Below are 26,888 nucleotides of genomic sequence, written 5' to 3'. Positions count from 1 at the left end.
CACAAAAACCAACTAAAGACAATCCTCAGCCTATTCTTCTCTGAAAAAGAAATTTTATTGAGCTTCACTTTTTGTTCAGTAGGTATTTTTTAATTTTCCTATATAAATTTATAATAATAACTATGCATTTTCAAACTGAAATAATGGATTAGAACATCACTATTTTATTTTTTTAAGAGTTTATTTATTCATGAGAGACACAGAGAGAGAGAGAGTGAGGCAGAGACACAGGGAGAGGGAAAAGCAGGCTCCATGCAGGGAGCCCAACGTGGGACTCGATCCCAGGACTCCAGGATCATGCCCTGGGCTGAAGGCGGCACTAAACCGCTGAGCCACCCGGGCTGCCCAAACATCACTATTTTAAACTTCTCCCTAATCACTAGAGCCAGCCAATAAAAGGAACTTGGCAAGAATGAGGAAAGATGGCTCACTTAATAATAATAAAATTTTCAATTCTTCCTATATTTTTTTCCAAGATTGGCCAGGAGAAATGTTGTTTCTAGAAATGTCCACACATCAATCACCATGGGGCATGCTTACCCATTTTGCTGGTCTTAGCCATAGGCCTTAGCAACCATAAGATATCTAAGCTGTATGGCATATACTTTAATTGGAGCATGATAAAATGGAGTTATAAGTGCTTATAACTAATCCATTATCGGGGATCCCTGGGTGGCGCAGCGGTTTGGCGCCTGCCTTTGGCCCAGGGCGCGATCCTGGAGACCCGGGATCGAGTCCCACATCAGGCTCCCGGTGCATGGAGCCTGCTTCTCCCTCTGCCTGTGTCTCTGCCTCTCTCTCCCTCTCTCTCTGTGACTATCATAAATAAATAAAAATTAAAAAAAAAAAAAAACTAATCCATTATCCTATTTGTATCAGCAGTAATTAGTGTTATAAATTACCAAGTTCCTATCATAGTTTTAAGGTCCTGGAATTCTTTGGCTTTTCTCCAGTTTTACATGAGAACTGCCATATGCATCATTCCAAGACCAGCACCTATGTGAAAAAGGAGGCAAGACAGCCCAAATCTCCACGAATTCATTTAGCAATCATCATCTTTCCATCTTCATGTAGCGACTCATTGCACTAATTTTAGAAAACCTAATATAATGCTTTGCACATAGTAACCATTCAATAAATGTATCTAACCTAATTGAGTTATATATTTTGAGAACATGATGAAAATTAGATGGTAAAGATAATTGTCAAGTGGTGGGGTGGGGGGAATGAAAGAGGTTATAAGATGAATTATGACAAAAACCATCAAGTAGTCCATTGCATTTCTGATCAGCATCTTTTCCCATTACATCATTAAAAAAAAAAAGAGTCAAGACAAACAACATTTTCAAACTGGCATAGGTCTCCTCTAATAATATGTCAGTTGAAGTTCAAACCTCTCACCAACCATAACCCCTCCATCGCCCAGCAAACCACGGCAGATGAACTTCACTAGGGACTCTCTGGCCTGGCAAAGACAAACCACCCTTCATCCAGGACAGGTTGGCCTTCAGGGATTGCTCTCTCCAAACTCATGACTCTGTAGAGGTGATTTGTGCACATCGGATGGTTGTAAGAAATGACATGAGATCTTAGAAACTAGCCCTTTATCTGATATGTCATTTGCAAATATCTTCTCCCATTCTGTAGGTTGTCTTTGAGTTTTGTTGACTGTATCCTTTGCTGTGCAAAAGCTTCTTATCTTGATGAAGTCCCAATAGTTCATTTTTGCTTTTGTTTCTTTTGCCTTTGTGGATGTATCTTGCAAGAGGTTACTGTGGCCGAGTTCAAAAAGGGTGTTGCCTGTGTTCTTCTCTAGGATTTTGATGGAATCTTGTCTCACATTTAGATCTTTCATCCATTTTGAGTTTATCTTTGTGTATGGTGAAAGAGAGTAGTCTAGTTTCATTCTTCTGCATGTGGATGTCCAATTTTCCCAGCACCATTTATTGAAGAGACTGTCTTTCTTTCAATGGATAGTCTTTCCTCCTTTATTGAATATTAGTTGACCATAAAGTTCAGGGTCCACTTCTGGATTCTCTATTCTGTTCCACTGATCTATGCGTCTGTTTTTGTGCCAGTACCACACTGTCTTGATGACCACAGCTTTGTAGTACAACCTGAAATCTGGCATTGTGATGCCCCCAGATATGGTTTTCTTTTTTAAAATTCCCCTGGCTATTCGGGGTCTTTTCTGATTCCACACAAATCTTAAAATAATTTGTTCTAACTCTCTGAAGAAAGTCCATGGTATTTTGATAGGGATTGCATTAAACGTGTATATTGCCCTGGGTAACATTGACATTTTCACAATATTAATTCTGCCAATCCATGAGCATGGAATATTTTTCCATCTCTTTGTGTCTTCCTCAATTTCTTTCAGAAGTGTTCTATAGTTTTGAGGGTATAGATCCTTTACCTCTTTGGTTAGGTTTATTCCTAGGTATCTTATGCTTTTGGGTGCAATTGTAAATGGGATTGACTCCTTAATTTCTCTTTCTTCAGTCTCAGTGTTAGTGTATAGAAATGCCATTGATTTCTGGGCATTGATTTTGTATCCTGCCACGCTACCGAATTGCTGTATGAGTTCTAGCAATCTTGGGGTGGAGACTTTTGGGTTTTCTATGTAGAGTATCATGTCATCGGAGAAGAGGGAGAGTTTGACTTCTTCTTTGCCAATTTGAATGCCTTTAATGTCTTTTTGTTGTCTGATTGCTGAGGCTAGGACTTATTAAACTCAACACCAAAGAAACAAACAATCCAATCATGAAATGGGCAAAAGACATGAACAGAAATCTCACAGAGGAAGACATAGACATGGCCAACATGCATATGATAAAATGCTCTGCATCACTTGCCATCAGGGAAATACAAATCAAAACCACAATGAGATACCACCTCACACCAGTGAGAATGGGGAAAATTAACAAGGCAGGAAACAACAAATGTTGGAGAGGATGCGGAGAAAAGGGAACCCTCTTACACTGTTGGTGGGAATGTGAACTGGGGCAGCCACTCTGGAAAACTGTGTGGAGGTTCCTCAAACAGTTAAAAATAGACCTGCCCTACGACCCAGCAATTGCACTGTTGGGGATTTACCCCAAAGATACAGATGCAATGAAACGCTGGGACACCTGCACCCAGATGTTTATAGCAGCAATGGCCACGATAGCCAAACTGTGGAAGGAGCCTCGGTGTCCAACGAAAGATGAATGGATAAAGAAGATGTGGTTTATGTATACAATGGAATATTACTCAGCTATTAGAAATGACAAATACCCACCATTTGCTTCAACGTGGATGGAACTGGAGGGTATTATGCTGAGTGAAGTAAGTCAGTCGTTGAAGGACAAACATTACATGTTCTCATTCATTTGGGGAATATAAATAATAGTGAAAGGGAATATAAGGGAAGGGAGAAGAAATGTGTGGGAAATATCAGAAAGGGAGACAGAACGTAAAGACTGCTAACTCTGGGAAACAAACTAGGGGTGGTGGAAGGGGAGATGGGCGGGGGGTGGGAGTGAATGGGTGACGGGCACTGGGGGTTATTCTGTATGTTAGTAAATTGAACACCAATAAAAAATAAATTAAAAAAAAAAAAAGAAATGACATGAGAACCCCTTAGGAATGAACTGAGACAAAGAGAAGAGATGGCTGGGAACAGTCAAGGAGCTGCCAGAGTTGATGGGGCCAGAGATGTTCAGGGGAAGACCACTTTCTCAGATAGAAGGATTGAGCGGAGACTTTTTTTAAATTAATATTCTTTCAGGTTTTTAGGCAAATAGCAAGAGATAGAATAGCACAAAGTTATATAAACATACAGTCCTGGATTTGAAGATTGTCTGCCCCATTTAACTCTAACCTTGAACAATGAATTAATAACATCTCTGAGCCTCAGTTTTCCTTCCTGTGAATCTATGATAACACCAGACTTCAGGTGGTTATAATTACTCATTGAGCTAATGTCTGTAATGTGCTTAGCACAGTAATTGACACTACACTCAATAAGGTTTTACATGTTTTAAATGCAACCCTGTTCTTAGCTTCCCTGGGTTCACTTAGCCTAGTAGAATCTAAGGAAATGAATACTATTAACTGTTCTTCAGACACAAATTAGCATATTTCTTTTTTGAGGATAATACTGATAAACTGTATTTTCTCCAGCCCAGCCTACACACTTCCACTAGCTTCCTGAGCAAAGAGCTCTAATGCTGCCACTCTTCTGCTCAAAACATCCCTATAGGCTCCTCTCCTACTGTTACATTAGAGTTTCATTCAAGACAGCATGGAAATATGGAAAAAATGTGTGCATCAGATCTGGGCTTAAATGCTAGTCCTGCCACTTAGTGAGAGGTGACTTCTAGCAAGTTCCTTAATTTCTCTATGCCCCAGATTCCCTTTGTAGAAAAGGAACAGTAACACTTTACAAAAGGAAAAATAACACTTATTTGAGGACAGTTGGCCTAGAGATTAAAAAAATTATGACATCCTCAAAAAGATATATCAATGCCTGGTACAAAGTAAGCCCTAAGTAAATTTTAATATTTTCATTCTTTTCCAGCTTTATTCCACATCTCCCATCCTTCCATCCCATATTCCTTTCAGACTGAAGGCTCCCCTTCAATGCCTGTGTTGCCTCTCCTTGGCTTTGCCTACACACTGCATTCTGCCTTTCTGGAATGCCATGGCCCCAGCCCTAAGTATCCAAATCCTGCCTATTCTTCAAAACTCAAGTTAGGTGGGTGGGGGGTTACGGTGACTGGGTGATGAGCACTGAGGGGGGCGCTTGGCAGGATGAGCACTGGGTGTTATGCTATATGTTGCCAAATTGAACTCCAATTTAAAAAAATTTTTTTTAAATAATAAAAAAAGAAAAAGAAATAAAATTCACATTTAAAAAAAAAAAAAACGAAAACCTCAAGTTAGGGTTGCCTAGATGGCTCAGTTGGTTATTTGTCTGATTCTTGGTTTCAGCTCAGGTTGTGATCTTGGGGCGCTGAGATCAAACCCCACTTCTGGCTCACGCTCAATGTAGAGTCTGCTAGTCACTCTCCCTCTGCTCCTCCCCCCAGTGCTCTATCTCCTTCTTGAATAAATAAATAAAATCTTAAAAAAAAAAAAAAAACACCTCAAGTTAAACACTATCTTTCCCACAAAGCCTTATTATTGCCCAGAAGAGATAATTGCCTCTCTGAGCTTCCTGGACCATTGTCTTTGACCTTCATGTAACCTTTCACATTGCCTTTATAATCATTGCTCTGAGTTTTATCTCCCCAAAAAAGTAAATTCCCTAAGGGCACAGTCTTCTGCATCTTCTTCCTTACAGACCTGGCATACCTCAATCACTCAAAAAATATTTGTTAAATGAACAAATCAATAACAAATTATGTGTATAAAGAAAAATGTAAATAAAATACCTATACTTAATTAACAAATAAGAAATTTAAATGAAATATCTGCACTAAAGCAAAGATTCTTTCATCTTACTTTGTATGTGTACCTAAAGGTAACTGCATATGTTTATAAACAAGCTTAAGAAGATTCCCAATGCCTGTCTTCAATGTTTCATTTTTAGGGTTTCCTATTTCCTGTAAAAAGCAAATGGGGAGTGATGTCACCAAGACGGCAACATGGGTTGTTCCTGACTTCATTCCCCTTCACAAGAAGAACAACTAACAACTATTCAACAACAAGATGCTAGTGAGGGAATCTTAGAGCACAGTGAACCATTCCCTTGCACCATAGAGACCAAGACAGACTGTATCAGAGGAGGAACAGAAGCAGTTATACGTGGACCACACTGCCTCTCTCCCAGGCCAGTGCAACACCACACAGAGAGGGCTCTCCTGAGCCTTCAGTTCTTCGGTGGGAAAAGACAACCCAGAAGAGACAACCAAACCCCCAGAATTATGGGTCAATTTGTGGAGGCCTCTGCTCCAAACTCACACCACAGGGACTGCAGGGGCATCTGTGTGGCTCAGCACTGGGAATCCGAATATTATGGAGAAGGGAGGAGGGGCTTGCAATAACCAGCACAGGGATCTTAGCAGAGCAAGTGCATACCTGCACTGCCCAAGTAGGAATCCCGGCTAGCAGTTTTGATCATCTGCAGAACCAAGTCAAGGATGCACTCTAGCCAGGGAACAGAGTGGGGTGCAGATCTGCCCGATTTTGGCCCTAAAGCCTAGTCTGCCCATGCCCAGGCAAGGAGCTATGTCAGCACCACCCTCAGTGGGGAGTACTTTCTGCCTCATCTGACCAGAAGTGCTGGAGAAAACTGAAAGAAATCAAAGCACACTGATCCCAAGAACATCAAAACACAAAAAGACAGCTGTATAAGAAACAAGAATCTACAAAACAGGAAACAATTAACAAAATGGTGTTAAATTAGTGTTTACTGATGAATTTATAAAGCATTTAAAGAATTAACACTAATTGGTGTTAAATCTTTACTTGTCAATAATTACTTTAAAAGCAAACAGATTTAATTATTCAATCAAAAGACACAGAATGGCTGAACGGACTAAAACAAACAAACAAACAAAAACCAAGATCCAAAAATACACTGCCTACAAAAGATTCACTTTAGACTTGAGGACACAGATGGAAGGGATGGAAAAAGACATTCAAAGCAAATGGTAACCCAACAACAGCAGGAGTAGGTAGCTATCTCTTTTTTTTTTTTTTTTTTTTTTTTTGGTAGCTATCCTTATACCAAACAAAATAAACTTTAAACCAAAAATGTTAAAAGACGAAAAAGTCACTACATAATGATAAAAAAGGTAAGTACATCAAGAAGAGGTAACAGTTGTTAATATTTATACACCCAACAAGAGAGCACCTAGATACATAAAGCAAAATATAACAGCCAAAAGGAGAAATAATCATAATACAATAATAGTTGGGGAATTTAACAGTCCAAAAATATATATAGACAATCCAGACAGAGAATCAATAAGAAACCCGTGGATTCAAACAACACTATAGATCAAACGAACCTAACAGACATATAAAAGACATTTATCCAACAACAGAATACATATTCTCATGTACACAGGGAATATTTTCTATAATAAACCATATTTTAGGCCATTGCAGTCTTACAAATTCAAGAAGATGAAATCATACCAAGTATCTTCTCTGACCACCATGGCATGAAACTGCATATGAATAACAAGAGGAAAACTGAACAATTCATGAACACATAGAAATTACACATCACTCTCCTAAACAACCAATGGATCAGAGAAGAAATTAAAGGGGAAATTAAAATGTTTCTCCAATCTAACAAAAACCAGAACTTGCAGAATGCCACAAAAATAGTTCTAAGAGGGAAGTTCATAGCAATAAATATCTACATGAAGAAACAAGAAAGATCCCAAATGAACTACCTAACTCTGTGCTTTAGGGAACTGAAATAAAAGAACTTGAGTCCAAAGTAACCAGAAGAAAGGAAATAAGAAACATTAGAGCATAAATCAGTGAAATAGAAAAAAGAAAAACAATAGAAAAAGTTAACCAAACTAAGAGTTGGTTCTTTGAAAAGCTAAACAAAACTGGCAAACCTTTGGCTACACTAAATAAGGAAAAACAGGAAAAAGACCAAAATCAACAAAATTATAAATGAAGAATGAGACATTACAACTGATACTACCGACATTCATATACCACTATGAACAACTATATGTCAATAAACTAGACAACCTAGAAGAAACGAAAAAAGTTTTGGAAATCTTATTAAGATTAAATCAAGAAGAAATAAAAAATCTGTATACATTAATTATTGGTAAAGAGATTGGATCATGAACCAAAAATCTCCCAAAGAAGAAAGCCCAGAACCAGATGTCTATACTGATGAATTTATAAAACATTTTAAAAATTAATACTAATCCTCAAACTCTTCCAAGAAAACTGAAAAGGAAAGAACACTTCCAAACCTATTTTAGGAGGCCAGCATTATCCTTATACCAAAATCAGAGGGAAAAAAAATTTTAAAAAACCACTGTAGGTAAACTTTCCAATGATATAGATGCAAATTTTCCCAATAAAATACTAGCAAACTGAATTCAGCAGCATAATAAAATGATCATTCTCTGTGATCAAGTGGAATTTATCCCTGGAATGCAGGATTGGTTCAACACACACACATATCAATGTGCTACATCACATTAATAGAATGAAAGAAAAGAATCATATGATCATTTCAATAGAGGCAAAATAAGCATTTGACAAAATTCAACATCCATTCATGATTTTAAAAAACTTTTAAATTAGGCATAGAAGGAACATATCTCAACATAAATAAAGGCCATTTATGACAAGCCCATAGCTACATCATACTTGGTGGTGAAAGCATTTTCTCTAAGATCAGGAACAGAGAAGAGTGTCCACTCCATCACTACTATTCAACATAGTATCAGAAATCCTACTTGAACAATCAGGAAAGAAAACGAAATAAAGGGATCCCTGGGTGGCTCAGCGGTTTAGTGCCTGCCTTTGGCCCAGGGCGCGATCCTGGAGACCCGGGATCGAATCCCACGTCGGGCCCCCTGCATGGAGCCTGATTCTCCCTCTGCCTGTGTCTCTGCCTCTCTCTCTCTCTCTCTCTCTCTCTCTGACTAACATGAATAAATAAATAAAATCTTTAAAAAAAGAAAACGAAGTAAAATATATCAGAATTGGAAATTAAAAAGTAAACTTGGGGGATCCCTGGGTGGCTCAGCGGTTTAGCACCTGCCTTTGGCCCAGGGCGTGATCCTGGAGTCCTGGGATCGAGTCCCGCATCGGGCTCCCTGCATGGAGCCTGCTTCTCCTTCTGCCTGTATCTCTGCCTCTCTCTCTCTCTCTCTCTCTCTCTCTCTATCATAAATAAATAAATAAATAAATAAATAAATAAATAAATAAAATTTAAAAAATAAAATAAAAAGTAAACTTGTCTCTATTTTCTGATGACATGATTTTATACATAGAAAATCTTGAAGACTCAACCAAAAAAAATCTGTTGGATCTAAATCAATCAATACAGGCAATACAGTAGAGTGGCAGGATTCAAAATTACCATACCAAAATCAGCATTTCTATACATTAACAACAAATTTTCTGAAAAAGGAAGAAATCAATCCCATTTAAAATGGCATCAAATCCATAAGATACTTAGTAGCAAATGTACCTAAGGAGGTAAAAGATCTCTATTCTGAAAATTATAAGATATTGATGAAAGAAATGGAAGAAGACACAAATAAATGGAAAGATATCTCATGTTCCTGGATTAGAAGAATTAATAGTGTTAAAATGTCAACACTACCAAAAGCTATCTATAGATTCAGTGTAATCTCTATCCAGATTCTATTAGCATTTTTTGCAGAAGTAAGGGAAAAAATCATACTGAGAAAAAAGAACAAAGCAGTAGGTATTCCAGTTCTTGATTTCAAGCTACCTTATAAAGCTACAGTCATCAGAACAATATGGTATTGACATAAAGACAAATGGATCAATGGAACAGAACTGAAGCCCACAAGTAAACCCACACATATATAGCTGACTAATATTTGACAAGGCAGCCAATAATACTCAATGGAGGAAAGACAATGTCTTCAATAAATGGTGTTGGGATAATGATTCACATGTAAAAGAATGAAACTATACCCATATATATGTCACCCACAAAAATTAATTCAAAATGGATTAAAGATTTAAGTGGTGGGGAGATGAAGAATTAGAGGAAGTTGGTCAAAAGATACAAGCTTCCAGTTATAAGATAAATAAGTACCAGAGATATAATGTACAAGGTGATAGCTATTACCACTGTATGATATACATAAAAGTTAAGAGAGTAAATCCTAAGAGTTCTCATCACATGGAGAATTTTTTCCTTTATTCTTTCTTCTTTTTTTTTAATTGTGTCTGTATGAGGAGATAGATGTTAGCTGAACTTACTGCAGCAAACATTTCATAATATATGCAAATCAAACCAAAGTGCTTTATACCTTATAAGGTGATATACATCAATTATTTCTTAATAAAATTGAGAAAAAAGTAAATGAATTTAATTATGCTACTTGATAGCATTTGACAGCTTTGGGGCTTTGTGTAAGAGAAATCAAAGCAGTTATTTCATTAATTCAATGGCAAGAAATGTCAAAATATCACCTGTCTTTGTGTACGTTAGTGCATTAACTGTATTCTTCTCTTTTAAATTGCTTAGGGATCACATAAACAACACTTCAAATACAACTAAAATATTTAGTTTCCTGAAAATCCATCTTTACAAATTCTTTGTTTTATTTAAATTTTTAAAAATCTTTAACAGTTAAAAAAAATGAATAAATGTTAATTGTTCGAAGTCGTACAAGGAAAACAATACTTTTCCTTTAGGACAACCAAAGATCAAGAAACTGAGCCCATCAGCTAATTCCAAACTATAAACAGTAGAAATGCAAGTCCTACTGTCTTGTGTAATTGGAACCAAATTCCTCCACCCCATTGTAGTGTCCTGAGTATGAAAGGTAAACTCTTTACTCAGGACGAGGCAAAGAAGAAGCCTAGTTATATGGAAGGTCAACAAGGCCTTACACTTTCATCCCACCTTATTATATATTTTGTCTTTGACAAGAGGCCCTGGGACAAGAAACCTTGTGAGGCCTTAGATCCCACAGAAACCACTCCTAGTGCATTATTATTTGGCTACCATTTGCTCGGGATTTAGAAACAATCCAAACAATCCATTGATACAGAATTACAAAACTGTGAGATTTTTGACAGATATATTTTGATTCAATTGTCCTGCTTACAGGAAGAATGTCATGATGTAATGATGCAGACACTACCAGCCTGAAATCTAAGCTTGTCTTGTTCCACAACCTCTAACAAATCCTTTTTCATGGCAGTGACTCCCTTTTCAAATGCAAAGCAAGATATTTCTGCCATCTTCTAAGAATATTATTAGAGCTTATTTTTAAAAAATATTTTATTTATTTATTCATGAGAGTCACACAGAGAGGCAAAGATATGGGCAGAGGGAGAAGCAGGCTCCCTACAGGAAGCCTGATACGGGACTCTATCCCAGAACCCCCAGATCATGACCTGAGCCAAAGGCAGACATTCAACCACTGAGCTACGCAGGTGCTCATGAAAGCTGATTTTTAAAAATATATAGCATTTTCCAAAAAAAATGCTTTGTTTTGTTGACAAACCTCTGAGACTATTAATGACCAATATCATTATATCAATGCTGTTCTCTCCAATGTTAGAATATACCCAAATCTCTTTTTTTGTGATTAAAGTGTTTTCTGCTGAACCCACTTAATGTTGTAGAAGACTACCTGACGTGATAGACTACAGGATGAGACGGCACACCTATATCAAGTCTGACCTTGTCACCTGGACCTTATCTAATTCACTGCCATTAAATTGTCGAAGAAAAGAGTGACCTCAGAAAGATGATAAGCAAGGAAACTCCAGGCCCTTGTTCACCCATAGAAAACATTGGGAAAACAAAAACAAAAATAGAGACTGACTAAATAACTTTATAGAAAAACAAGTCAAAGTTATAGGAACTAAGTAAATATTCAGGCAAGAAAAAGCCACATTCAAAATAGTAGGATATTTGGTGGCATTTTACTTTCCTTTGTCCCACTTTCTGCTCAGAACTGCACAATCAGAAAGAAGGAGCAGAACAGAATTTATTAGCAACATGTCTGTTGGCTAGAATTACTTTTCTGATTCTGTATCAGTAGGTTACCTCTCAATCCTCAAAGGAAAGCCTAGAAACAGATGGCTTCACTGGTGAAGTCTACCAAACATTTTTTTTTTTTTTCTACCAAACATTTAAAGAAGAATTAACACCAATCCTTCTCAAACTCTTCTTTAAAAAAAAAAAATTGAAGAAGATAAAACACTTCAAAATTCATTTTATGAGGCCAACATTACTCTGATGCCAAAGCCAGACAAAGACACTGTAAGAAAAGAAAACATAGACTAATATATCTAATGAATAATAATATAGAAATACCAGCAAACAGAATACTAGCAAATAGAATTCAGGAGCACATTAGAAGAACTATACATCATGAACAAGTTGAACAAATTCCTACAATGCAAGGATGGTTCAAGATATGAAAATCAGTAAATATAATATACTGCATTTGCAAAATGAAGGGGAAACCCCCACATGATCATGTCACTTCATGCAGAAAAAGTGTTTGGCAAAATTCAACACTCTTTCATAATAAAAACACTCAACAAGCTAGGAACAAAGGGAAACTACCTCAACACAATAAAGACCATTTATTAAAAAACCCATAGCTAAATGATTAAACCCAATGATTAAACATTAATTTTTTTCCTCTAATACCAGGAACAAGACAAAGATGCCCATTTTTGTCACATCTATTCAAGGTAGTACTCAAAGTCCTAACCAGAGCAGTTAGGCAAGGAAAAGAAACAAAAGGAAAAGAGGTAAAAGCATTTTTCTTAAATGCAGAAAATCATAAACTCTACCCAAAAACAATCCATAAAACATTAGAACTAATAAATGAATTCATCAAAATTGCAAGGCACAAAAAATTGTTCTTATACACTACCAATGACAAATCTGAAAAGTAAATTAAGAAAACAATTCCGTTCCCAATAACACTGAAAAGAATAACATATTTAAGAATAAACTTAACCAAAGAGACCAAAGACTTGTACCTTGGAAGCTACAAAACATTGCTAAAAGAAATGAAAGTAGACACAAATAAATGGAAAAAAATAATCTGTGCTCAAGGACAAGAAGTTTAAATACTGTTAAGATGTCTATATGACCCAAAGAGATGTACAAATTCAATGCAATTCCCATCAAAATCCTAATGATTTTTTTTTACAGAAATAGAAAATATCATCCTAAATTTCATATGGAATCTCTAGGGACCCCCAAAATAGACCAAACAATCTTGAAAAAGAAGAACGAAGTTGAAGTCTCATACTCCCTGATTTCAAACCTTACTACAAAATTATACTAGTCAAGAGATGCCTGGGTGGTGCAAACGATTAAGTGTCTAACTCTTGACTTTGGCTCAGGTTATGATTTCAGTGTCATGAAATCCAGCCCCACATCAGGCTCTGTGTTGAGTGATAAGTCTGCTTCTCTCTCTCTCTTATTACTCCTACCCCCTACTTCAAGTAAATAAATAAATCTTTTTTAAAAATTACACTAGTCCAAAAAGTGTAGTACCAATATAAAGACATATATGGACCAATGGAATAAAGTAGAGAGCCCATAAATAAATCTTTATATATGTGGTCAAATGATTTTTGACAAGAGAGCCAACCTTTTTTGCAACAAATGATGCTGATTCTTTCATGCAAAAGAATGAAGTTGGACTCTTATACTGTATACAAAAATTAACTCAAAATGGGCCAAAGATTTAAATTTAGATCCAAACTATAAAACTCTTAGAAAGAGTTTTCTTAGAAGAAAACAGAGGCAGGGCTTCTTGACACTGGATATGGCAATTATTTCTTGAATGTTACACTGAAAATGAAGGCAATAAAAATAAAAGTAGATAAATTGAGCTTCATCAAAATTTTAAAACTTTTATATTTGAAAGGATATAATAAACAGACTGAAGAGACAATCTATGGATTAGGAGTAAATATCGGTGATGATATAGAAAAAAAACAGAACCTTTGTGCATTGCTGATGGAAATGTTAAATGGTACAATTCATATGGAAAATAGTGTGGTGGTTCCTCAAAAAACTAAACATAGAATTACCCTATAGTCCAGCAATTCCACTTCTGGGTATATACTCCAAAGAATTGAAAGCAGGTACTTGAGCAGATTTTTGTACAACTGCATTCACAGCATTACTCACAGTAGCCAAAATTTTGACATATCCAAATGTCTATCAACAGATGAATGGAGAAACAAAATGTGATGTATACATACAATGGAATATGATGTAGCCCTAAAAAGAAAGGGAATTCTGATGGATGAACCTTGAAGACCTGCTCAGTGAAATAAGCTGGACACAAAAGGACAAATACTATGTGATTCCCTTATTTGAGAAACCTAGAGTAGTCAAATCATAGAGACAGAGAGTAGAAGGGAGTTGGCTGGAGGAGAAGGGGGCAGTTAGTGTAATGGGTACAGAGTTTCAGTTTGGGAAGATGAAATTGTTCTATGGATGGTGGTGGTGGTTGCACAATAATGTCAATGCCACCTGATGCCACTGAACTGCACACTTGAAAACGGTTGAAGTAAAAGAAATTATGAAAAAACAATAAAAAAGATCTGAATCCTTTTCACATTATCAGAAATACTAAACATATGATAGTACTGCTGCAAGAAATGTTGTGCTATAAAATATTTAAAATTGGGGCATCTGGGTAGGCTCAGTCAGTGAAGCATCTGCCTTCAGCTCAGGTCACAGTTCCAGGGTCCTGGGATTGAGCCCCACATCAGGCTTCCTACTCAGCGGGGAGTCTGATTCTCCTTCTGCCTCTCCCCTTGCTCATGCTCTGTCTCTGTCTCTCTCTGAAATAAATAAAACTTAAGAAAGTAATAATAAATATTTAAAATTCCTTAAAAGATGAAAGGATATACTCTATTCGACACACAACGGTGTGTACTGCTCCTGGCCAACAATATCTCTCTATGATCAAATAATGGTCAGATCTCCACATTTCATATCTCCATACTTTCCTCCTATTTTCTTTTCTTTTTTTTGTATATTTTTTTATTGGAGTTCAATTTGCCAACATACAGTATAACACTCAGGACTCATCCTGTCAAGTGCCCTCCTCAGTGCCCATCACCCAGTTACCCATCTCCCCACCGACCTCCCCTTCCACTACATCTTGTTCGGTTCCCAGAGTTCTTTCCTCCTATTTTTCAAACATCTTTTACTAAACCATGGTCCTGGAAAAAATAAATAAATAAATAAATAAATAAATAAATAAATAAATAAATAAATAAATAAATATAAACCTCTACACTTAAGACCTAAGTAGCATTGAATTATTAAAATCAGAGTGAAAAATAAAATAAAATAAAATCAGAGTGAATTCGCAGAATTTGTAGTAAGTGAAATCACAGGAATTCAGGAAAGTAAGCCCTAAAACAATCAAAATTAGCAGACCATTCTGCAAAGAAAAGCTAGATTCAAGTTTTAAAGAAGGAGACAATACAGGGGTAGCATGTGGGAGTGTTTCTCGTGTGCTTGTGATTGCATGACTAGCTCTGCATGTGTTCAAATTCGTACAACAAAAAGGAGTAAAAATGTCTTTCAACAGCATAGATCCCTGTGTTTAATTTAATGATTTCTGTCTTTTGCATTTTCTCTCAGTCGGAGAATCCACGTCCTAGGCCTTTCCATCATCCACGAGAGTGTACTTGCACTTCTACAGGATAAGAGAGGAGAGCTAATAACCACCCTCAAGTACTAAACACTCCACAATCTCTTTAAGCAATTGAAAGAAAGTTAATCTAAATTAAGCATATGATATGACATTCCACTCTTGGTCTCTCCTAGTTCCCCCCTTGATCTCTCTGAAGCTTCAGAAGTGTGCACCCAATAAATATTAACTACCAGACATAGGCCAGCATCTCCTGTTCCAGAATGTGCCTCTTGTCAGCTCTCCTTAGGATGTAATCAGACCTACATTTAATATACTTGTAACAATAGCAAAGCGCCTCCGGGTTACGATGTGAAAAGTAGAAGTCAGAAATCATTTTTGCTTTATTTATTATGCTGTCATTTACTGTCATGTGGTAAAGGCCAAAGAATCTAATTCCCTTCACTACTGGGATTATAGCAGCTTGTCTTTTTTTATGCAGATTTCATATTGGAAAGATGCTTACCTGGGCTCGCACTGTTACCTGATGCTGCTGATCTGGTCTTCCTTTCCCACTCTTTGGCTCTTAGATGGAAAAAAGTGAATTTGGCCCGAGTCATCTTGCTGAACCTTGTCATCTCTTGCAGTGTCTGCCTGAGACAAAACTGAAATATAATATTTTCATGTGAATATAATTGCATCTATGCCCTTCATTATATGCATTTTTAAACTTAGTTGTATTGTTCAGATGTTGACAGCAGTGCCACGCCAGGCCACGCTGAGGCAGAAGGAAAAATGGATAATACTTTGAGTCTGTGTTTAAAATTTTGAGATTTTTGACGCCTGGGTGGCTCAGTGGTTGAGTGTCTGCCTTCAGCTCAGGTGGTGATCCCTGGACCCTGCAATCAGGACCTGCATCAGGCTCCCCACAGGGAACCTGCTTCTCCTGCTTCTCCCTCTGCTTCTCTGTGTCTCTCATGAATAAATAAATAAAATCTTTTTTAAATTTTTTTTAAATAAGATAAAATTTTGATATTTGGTTCACCATGGCTTTCTTGCATTAATTTAATTTTTAAAAAAAAATATTGCAAAAAAAATTAAAAAAATAAAAAATAAAAAATAAAAATAAAAATAAAAAAATAAAAAAATATTGCCCCCATATGCTATATATCTGAATTGTTGAGCTTTTGGGAGCTGAGGAGAATGCATGCCTTGCTCACCTCACTCTGGTCCCTGATAGCAGCACAAAATACCTAAGTGAAAAGTAATGGAATTTCCTTAAGAAAAACAAAAAATGCAAAAGACTGAGAAATATAATTTGATTCTGTCGTTCAGAATTGTGTTTTACCAACTATATTCATTTCCTAGGGCTGCCATTACAAAGTACCACAAACTGAGTAGCTTAAAACAACATGAATTTATTGTCTCAATGATTCTGGAGGCCGGAAGACTGAAGTTAAGGGATCCTCAGGGCCTTGTTCCCTCTAAGGACTGTAGAGAGAGAATCCTTCCTTGTCTCTTGATGGCTTCAGGTGGTGGCTGGAAACCCTTGGCTTTGCCTGGCTGGCAACTACATCACTCCATGTTCCGCCTCTTTCATTACATGGCCTTCTCTCTACGTGCCTTCCTATCATCTTGTAAGGACGCCGAGGGTATTGGATTAAGGCCCTATCCTCCTCCTCCAATATGACCTCATTTTAACGAATTACATCTATAATGACCTTATTTCTCAGTTAGGCCAATTCTGAGGGCTAGAGGTTAGGGCTCCCACATGTCTTCTTGGAGGACACAACACAGCACAGAACGCGCACCAAAAGAGTTGATCATTCTTATGTAACTACTTATCTAACCTGCCAGCACACGAACAAGTTCCTTGGTGGGATTTGTGTGCAATGTGGCAGCGTGTTGGTGGCAAAGGAAGGCCTCACTGGCTGTCTGGTGGTCCCCCTCTGCTTTCTCAACCACCGAATACACTGCCTCGGCGCCCCCTCCTGCTCTCTTTTTCCTCTTCAACCTCTCTGCTCCTACTTGCTGTCTGTTACCACCTACCCTCATTCACTCTATTCTGACTCTCAGCACAGTTCCCTAATCTCTTCTCTTCCCAGTGCCCCACGGGTGCAGAGCCTGTATGTAGCCTAAACAGCCCACCATCCTTTGCTTCGCTTCTTCCTATACTCATTCAACTGACCTGACTCTCCTGCTCAAATCTTGTGCCTCAACTCTGCAACAGCTGGGTTGTGGAGACCTCACATGAGGGGATTCTCATGCATGCTATCTATTTTCTACCAACTTCCTCTCCTCACTACATGGGGAGACTCTCCCAACCTGCTCCTGTGAGCCACCATCAGGCTCCAGATTCCATGAGGGTTGGGGGGAGCAGGAAAAGAGAGAGAACTAAGACTTAGAAACGCCACATTTGTCCATCTGCCCCACACACTGGTTTTCTATTCTTCTTGGCCAGCCACTACCTAAGAGCAGTAAACCATTTGTTTAATCACTTTGCTTTTCCCCGACTGCTAGTAATGAAATGCTGCCCTCTCTAAAATAATTTCCTGACTATTTGCTAAGATTCATCTCTGACATTTCATTAAATATGATCATTTAACTGTACAAGTACAAATGCATTTTTAATTTAGCTTACTGCAGATATTACAGATGTGGGGAAATGAATTCGTATTGCTCTAGGACAAATATATCATTCACATATGCATGCGACAAAAGAACAAATTATTAAAAATTACTGAAACTTCCATGAAGATTTATATTTAACTTTTCCATTTTCAATCTCCATGTCATTGTGAAAACATATAGCATGTCACTTTGTCAGACATGATTCTGTGAAGAATGTGGGAGGGATTCCGTAAGGATCTTGATCAATAGCCTGCATCTGTCCTTGACACAATGCAGCACGAAAGAAGATGGAGACCAGTTTCAAGTGTGAAGTTATGAGGTTCACAGTCTTATTGCTAAAGGAGTGGGTTGTTTGCCTTCTCCACAAAAGAAAACAGCAGTAGGAAGTGTGTCTTCTATCCCATGTACTCTAAATCCAACCATAATACATGCTAATGTTTTATTTAGTAGAAAAATACTGAAAGTGTAAACTGACATTCTTGGGGCTCCTGGCTGGCTCAGTCCGTAAAGCATGATAATCCTGATCTCAGGATTGTGGCTCAAGCTCCATGTTGGGTATGGGGCCTACTGTAAAAAAAAAAAAAAATGTTAACTGACATTCTTGAATGTCTTCTTGTTGTCTATCATCACTGAACTCAAAATTGACCGATGGAAAGCACAAAGTTGGCTTTTTTGGCTTCGAGCTGCAAAACCTAGAACTGACGAGTCAGGAGCTAACAATTATTATCTTATAGGGTGCCAAGTATTTCCAGAGAATGGACTTTTATTACTATGGAAAGAAATAAGCTTATTTTCAAAAATCTTTATGGTTTATTATAGACAGAGGACAAAAGCCAAATAATAGAGGTTTGAGGCAGAAGAAAATTCTTTCCAAAGTAGGAGTTAGAAGCTTGTCATTTCCAGATATTAAAAAGCTAAAAGAATTCAAACAATGCTTTACACGTAAGACGCCAATAAAAGAAAAATAGTTTTCTAGTCATCTACCGATTATAAGATTTGAAGTTTGGAAGAGACTTTGGAGATCATGCAAGTTATGCCTGACTTGGTTGTTTTATAAATAAGAGTAATGAGGCTCAAATAATTTGCATGAACACAAAGAAGTTGGTGGCCAAATCCAAATAAAAAGCCAGGCCACCCAATTCCTGGTCAGCACATGATTCTCAAGGTATTTCTACCTAACGGCCACACAGGCAGGGAACGTAAGCCTCACTGTTTATGAGGATAGGAAGCTCTGCAAAGGACCAGTATGCAGCTGAGCAATTAGCCACCAACTGAGTGACCTGTGGCTCACCCACCCACATTGGCAGGGGTAAGAAGGTTTGTGCAATAACAAGGAGTTAGAAGAATTTGCCTCATCAGCCTAGTTAAAAAAAAACTAATCTCACAGACCTCTTGACTCCCTGTACTTTGTTAGTTGATGCCTGTGGTGGTTAAGTTTATGTGTCCTTTTGACTTTGTGTGTCAACCATGCCATTCTGGGTGCATCTATTAGTGTTTCTGGATAAAATTACTATTTGAATAGGTAGACTGAGTAAAGCAATTTGTTTTCCCTATTGTTGGTGGGCTTCATCTAATCCAGTTGAAGATCTGACTAAACCAAAAGGGTTGACTCTTCACCAGAGTCACAGAGTCCCTCCTACCTCATTGGCTTTGAACTAGGACATTGGCTTTTCCCTGCCTTCAGACTCAAACTGAAACATCAGCTCTTCCTTCAGGTTCTGTACCATTAGCTCTCCTGGGTCTCCAGCTTGCCAACTATAGACTTTGGGATTTATCAACCTCTAAATCACATGAGCCAACTCCTTACAACAAATCTCTTCCTCCATATACATGAATCCTATTGATTTTGTTTCTCTGAAGAACTCTGCTACAATGTCTGGGGTATCTTTCCTTTTCTTAAAGAGAGAGAGAGTGTGCAAGCATGATGGAGGGGCAGAGAGATAGAATTTTAAGAAGGCTCCATGCTCAGAGCTCCGTGTCCAGCGTGGAGCCTGATGGGGGCTCAATCTCATGACCCTGAGACTTGAGCCATAATCAAGAGTCAGACCCTTAACTGACTGAGTCACCCAGGCAGCCCTCCCTGACATCTTTCAATTTCACACTATTTATAATTGGTTTTTTTTTTTTTTTTCATTTCCAGTTCTCCATTCAGAAGAAAGTTTAACTCAGGCAAACATTGTAGAAATCCAACACTCAAAAAGAGTTTGCAGAAATACAAAAACTTGCATACCAGGGCTATTAGATTATAGTTCAAAAATTGATGGCACATAAATATCACACATAAAATTTTCTGTGTTATAATGAGAAGACTGTCATTCTCCCAGCCTCTGTTTGGTGTGAAACTGACCAACCCAATCATCTTTTGCCAACAGAGGAGGTTTTGAAATAATCACACTGAGTGATCACACTAGTTTGCAAGATTACTGGCCCTGCTCCAGTCACTCACATTTGATTTGGTTTTTCTCCCTTTTAACGAACAAAATATCTTTCTCCCTCACCAAACTATGAAGGGGGATGTTTCCAGACACAGCGAGTTAAAATATAAGTTCTCTTACTTTTGAGTGGTAGCCTAGGATCACCTTGCTATGTGATGAAGCAATGAGGCCAGCCAGTAAGAGCCTAATTCATGCGCTCCAGGCTTTACAATACCTTCATTCACAAGTGTTATTTTTCTGCTTCTGTTACAACTGATGGCACTGAACAAGACTGTGTGCCTGTGAGGAATTTGTTCATCGCCAGTGAGGAGGAATGAGGGGCCACATAAGCATCCCAAAGCGATAAAGTTGAAGTGAGATGATCATTGACAAAGATTTTTTTTAACATGGGAACACATATGCCATTTTTCAAAAGCTGAACCATAATCTGCTAATGCAAACAGATTTTTGAATGCAATGTGTCAAAACATTAAGAGAATAAGTCTGTCTCTTCGAGACTTAGCAAACAGCTGGACCCAAGATAGAAACGAACAACTCTCCTGCCATAAGTGTTTGTTTCCAAATATTTTTAGTGTGCAAGTCTGCTGCTGAGTATAACATGCAAACACATAATAGTGAGGACTTGTACCACACCTTTAATTTAAGAAAGTCTGGTGGCTGCCTCTCTTTTGTCTTTTATGGGAACAATAGCATTGTTTCCATTACTTGTAGTGTGCGGAAGGACGTTGAATCCTCTGGTTGCTCAAACAGAAATTTTCCTTTTCATGATGAATGGTAAGGAAAGAGCAACTGCATTTTCATGGAGGTGGGAATAATAGAAATGATCCACTCACCTGAAAGGAGATGAAGCTTTAACCACCTACAGTGATAACCCAAGGGGAAATACCAATAGGCTTATCCTGACTGCATTCTCATCCTCTCTTCCTAAGAATTTGGAGTGCCAAGCAAAGCCTTATATGGGACGTACAGTTTGACCCCATCACCAACCCCATTCAGTAGCAAACAAGCCTCTGTAAAACAAATGCCTGCAGTTTCCCAGCCCTGATGCAGTTTGGTCCAGAACTTCCACATCGCCTCAACTTGATCCCATACATGTCTTGACTATTACAGATTTCTACTCATTTGTCAATCACCTTTCTGGTGCCCTCCCTCTGTCCCAAGCTCCATGTTCAAATTTGCTACCCACACCCCCAGCCCTTTGAACTCTGATCTCTTCTGTTCCCTATCAGGAACTGATAAGACTGATAATGACCTCACTGTTGAGAATCAACTCCCCCACCTGTGTATGATGTTTGCATGTAGTGCCTTTTAGAAATGAGTTACCCTTTGGATGCATGTGAGTGGTTACACCGTGAAGGTGGAGGAAGATAGAAATTCAGCTTCCCATCCAAACATAAATCCGCACAAGTTTTCCCCACCCGTGTAAGCAGGTTATCCCAACCTGGAAAATCTACAACATCAGCAAAGTTCATCTCCATAGGCTCAGCCTCCCTCTTGTGTGCTCCTATTCATCCTCCAAAGCCCTGCCTCGCCCCATCTCTCTTGCAGGCATCAAGACTCTCATTACCTTTCTGCTAATCCTTCAACTTTCTATCAGCTTCCACTTTCAAGAAAGGATATACTACCAATTCCTCACCCCCCCAAACAGTGTGAAATCTATTTGTGTTGCCTCTACTGACAATTATTCAGTGCCCAGGAAGCTCACTGCTCTGCCTAATAAGAGAAGCAGCAGGGAGAGAACAGACTGCACCTGCTCAGAGTCCAGAAACCTGATCCCGGGCTCAGCCACGCTAACCAGTTCTGCAACTTTGCCTCTGAGAACATCAGTGTTCTCACCTCTTGAACAAGAGCTCTGGCCTAGGGTAGTACCTAAAAGATCTGTCCTTCTTTGTACCTGTGGACTTGAATCTGCACAGGGTTTTATACTTTTCAACATTTTTTCACATATTTATTCAACATATATTATCTCATCCTTATACATTATCTCATCCTTAGCTTCAAAACAGCCCGTGGGGTAGGTTGGGAAGATATTAGTAGTACTCACATATTACAGATGGGAACTTGAACGCTCGGTCAGATTACATGGCTTCCACTAGGTTACGTCTCTTAAGAGGCTCGCTAGGTGGTTAGAATTCATGCAAGAAAGAATAAATAATAATAAAAAGTAACATTTGTTTTGTAAGGCAGTAAATACTGTGGGGATTCAGAAGAACAACCCCAACCTTCCAAACCCTAAATATCACCAGGGACAGCTGTAGTTGAAAAAAATACCTCCCAAGAGAGGGACATCCCAGGCCACACCAGAATGGAAGAGCAGGTTTTAGTAAATGATGGTGACCCAAAAAAGGCATTTGTGGCAAGGAAAACAGCATGAGCAAAGGACTAACGAGTAATTATCATTTTTCTAGATGTATATTTGGCAGAGGATCTTCCTTTCAATTCTCCCGGGAAACATGTTGATTTCAGAAAGGTAAGAAGTAACTAAACCGCTATTTCTGGACCCTAAATGAGAGAAGTGCCCACTGAGTTCTAGGGTGAGGTGGTACTTAAGATAAATAGAAATCAGGAGAACATTTTCACTGAACCAGATCAAGTAAAATACCTTGCCATGTAGCAGGGCTACTTTTGATCACCAAAGAAATGACTATCCCCAACTTACCATGACTGCTGTCCAGGATCAGCCAAAGGAAACAATCCCACTTTCATAAAAATTACTTAGATAATTTTACTTATATTTTTAAGATTTTATTCATTTATTCATGAGAGACACGGAGACAGAGACACAGACGGAGGGAGAAGCAGGCTCCTCGCGGGGAGCCCTATGCGGAACTCGATCCCAGGACCCCGGGATCATGACCTAAGCCAAAGGCAGATGCTCAACCACTGATCCACCCAGGGGTCCCCTAGGATGATTTTTAAAAAGGTGTCAGTGTGGCTGAAATACCCTATCAAGCAAGACATCTGCTTCCCTTTTCCAAAGCATTTTCTAAAATAATGGTTTTCCTCATTATCCGTCTGACAAATGAGAGGAATGGGTAAAAACATTCTCCTGCCCCTGCCCTGTATGAAGTACACAACAGTTGTAGTTTCCCTCACTCCTCATGCTTTAAAAAAATAAAATAAAATGTTATATGTAAGGGCAACATTTCAATTATTTCTGTGATCTAAGCTCTTGTTTATTCTTTATTCAAAATGCAATCATTTATTGTTAACTTATGTATGAATCAGTTGCCTTGAATTGCATGACAGAGAGGCAGGATTTTGTGCATTTAATTCCATCTTTATGGCATTCCTAGTGCTACGACACATACACACAAGCACCCAGGGGCAGTGAAAACACAGACAACGCTGGTGAAGATGATGCTGGTGAAGGGGAGGAGGAGGATGGCAAGGCTCACAGGATTAAAGATAACGTCTTCCTCTGCGGGAGCTCCTGGATCCAATATAAGCCATTTTTCCATGGCTTTCCAATTTCTTTCCTCCTCAGTGACACCAAGTTTCACTAAAAGGCTTTCACCAGCTCTTCAGAATGAAAGTGGGAAGGAAATCATCTTCGGGATGATTTGGTGGGACGAAAGAAAACGAGAAGTTGTCCATAATTCAGGAGAACTCTTGCTTCATCACAAGGGAACTCTGCAATAAAACATGTCAAGTGGGATAAAGGAGAAATTACAGAAGAGAAATAAATCAGTAGGAGCCCCAGATGACCTCCATCTGAGTAGGAGGATTATCCAAATAGAACAGCAAAAAAATGCAAGAAGTTACGTTTTTGCCAATAAATGTTTGAAACTTGAGCCCATCTAAGGAGATGCTGGAGGCAAAGATGCCATCGGATAACAGTGCTTGGTCTGAAGAGGCAGGACGAGGCCACCTCTTCCCATCAGCCAGGGCCAGGGCTGACTGGCTGTGACAGGTGGCTTTGAATAATTGCTCTAATCGCTTCAGTGAGCTCTCTACCTTGTCCGAGCAGAGGAGTGATGCGTTAGCCGGCCTCAGAGGCCAGACGCCCCTAAACCTGACATCTCTAACAAAGATGCACTTATTTTAATGCGACCATTCCTTGATGTGGTTCGTTGGAAGAGGAGAGGCAAAAGAGTTCTTTGGAGATCTCAGTGCTGGGTGTAGATGTAAGGGCCTCATTCTCATTAAGTGACTCAGAGAGTTTCTATTTGCAAGTTGACTTGATGTGATGACCAGTCAGTGGAGAATGATAAGAGCAAGAAGGCAAAAAAAAAAAAAAAAAAAAAAGTCACCCAGAATTGGGTTGTGGATCCAGCCCTTCCAGAGAGTAGGGATAATTAGGGCGGTGTGTCATCTAAACTTTTCATGTCAACTAAGGAACGCGCTCTCTCTAAATAAGAAACTGTCAGATCTGTTTAAAGCGATGAGCGACAGGGACTTCTTCCCAGCCTGTACCTTCCCACTGGAAATGCCAACTTTCCTTAGAAGGCTACGTGGTGAGATGCTTCACTTGTTTCTTGGCCTCTTTGCTACTAAATAAAACGTAAATGATAAAACTTCTTAACCCTTGAGGGATCGAGTGTCCATGGCTTTCCCCAACGCTCAAGCATGTTTGCCTCACTACCCAAATAATTTTTAGAGAAGCCAAAATAACTGATCCTGAATCTGAGCAACAAATTACCCCACCTGCCCATCCAATGGCAAGGAATGTTCGTGGGCGAAGAGCACTGCATGAAAATCTCTGTAATGTGCTGGAGACTGTGGGAGCTCACAAAGCTTCAGCTGAGTAATCTGTGTAGTGTCACATCACCCATCCGCTCCCCAATGTGTGAACTCTTCTTTGTTACAGAACTTAGCCTATTTTATTGGAGATAATTGCTTTTGCATCTATTTCCCCACATGAACTTGAGCTCCTTGGGGTTGGAATGAGTCTGCTCACCATTTAATCCCTTGTGCCCAGTCCCAGCACCTAGCAATTCATAGATGCTAAACAAATGTGGCACAACCAATTTTTCTTTAAAGCCTGAATTACTTTGGTTAACACAATGCCAATGATCATTTTAGCTAAACTTGTGCTTCCAAACTAATTTTTATGTCACGCTGACACAATTCCTTTACTCTTTTATTCTTGTCTTTTTTTCCTCTCTTTCTCTCCCTTCCTTTTTCCAGGGCTTCATTCCTTCTATCTCATTCATTATAAGGTTAATGTAAGATTTCCCTTAAGGAAAGAGTATGTCAGAGAAGAAAGTGAAAAAGAATGGATATTTATTGAGTGACTATTGTGTTTGATGAAATGCTAATTTTTTATATATTATCTCATTCAATATTCATAAAAAGAGAAGTGGCTAATACTATGTCAACTGAGAAGCTGGGTCTTAAAAAAAGACAGACACTTTGCCCTGTGTCTATTCTAACTCCAAATGGCATAAGCTTTTCCCTGTACCAAATTGCAAGGAAATAAAATAGGAAAGTTGCCAACCAAAGTAAGGTAAAACATGTTCTTAAAAAAAAAAGGCTCAAAGAGCTAGTGGTTTCCTTTATCATCCAGCCAAATTTTCTATACCTCTCTTCTAAGGAAACTAAATTTTGGACCAACCAAAGCTCTTCTCATCTTGCCTTCAGCCTTACTGGCTATGTAAATGTGGAAGCTCACAGGGTCTGCTACATAAAAGAATGTTTTAGAAAACATACACATACTCACACAGACAGGGCCTCTGCCCTTCTTTCCAGGAAACCTATAAAAATTCTATGTCCTTTTATGGGGAGAGAAGGTAAAAATGAACGAAGAACTAATCCATCTGCAGATTAGTTAACATCGTACTTTTAATTACAGAAATGACAACTGATAGAGCACACCCCTAAAATTTGGTTAAAGCTGCTTTTCCAAGGATAACACGTGGTTAAGAAAAAATGGATTCTATTTCAGTAGTGAACAAAAATAAGTCATTCTCAAAAGGAAGCATACTGTTACATTTAGAGCTTTAGCCAAGAATTGGAAGGTCTCCAATGCCATGTGACTTTACACAGGGGATGTGCGCTCATCGAGACCAGCATCCACAGGACTGCTTCCCAGTTGAATGCAACCAGGCTGCAGAGCCACTGGAGCATTTGGTTAATAATCTGACACTTATCTGAGAAACAGGACATTAAAAAACATAACCTTGAGTGAAGTAACTGAATTTTCTCTTCAGCACAGAAAGACACCTGAAGGCCCCCTAAAGCCAGGAGGCACAAAAGTAGCACGACTTTCGGCTTCTATGTAAACAAGAACCTTTTTTATTTTTGTTTAAGCTTGTATTTCTTTTTTTTTTTTTTTTTTTTTTTTTTTAAAGATTTTATTTATTTATTCATGATAGTCACAGAGAGAGAGAGAGAGGCAGAGACACAGGCAGAGGGAGAAGCAGGCTCCATGCACCGGAAGCCCGACGTGGGATTCGATCCCGGGTCTCCAGGATCGCGCCCTGGGCCAAAGGCAGGCGCCAAACCGCTGCGCCACCCAGGGATCCCTAAGCTTGTATTTCTTAAATAATCTCTATACCCAACA

General features: G+C 38.6%; 1 long non-coding RNA gene across 1 annotated transcript in view; it reads right to left on the bottom strand.

Moving 5' to 3' along the window:
* Nucleotides 1-26,888, bottom strand: part of LOC106558239 — a 39,426-nt gene that overhangs the window by 2,176 nt on the left and 10,362 nt on the right. Inside the window, exons 2-3 of the long non-coding RNA XR_005384121.1 lie at nt 22,428-22,501; nt 15,844-15,982 (exon numbers count right to left, since the gene is read on the bottom strand). This is a non-coding gene — a long non-coding RNA (uncharacterized LOC106558239). The remainder of the gene's footprint in view (nt 1-15,843; nt 15,983-22,427; nt 22,502-26,888) is intronic.

The sequence above is a fragment of the Canis lupus genome, chromosome 35, assembly GCF_011100685.1.
Source record: "Canis lupus familiaris isolate Mischka breed German Shepherd chromosome 35, alternate assembly UU_Cfam_GSD_1.0, whole genome shotgun sequence".
Classification (NCBI taxonomy): domain Eukaryota; kingdom Metazoa; phylum Chordata; class Mammalia; order Carnivora; family Canidae; genus Canis; species Canis lupus.
Note: the sequence above shows the minus strand (reverse complement) of the source record. Positions and strands in the feature narration are given on the sequence as shown.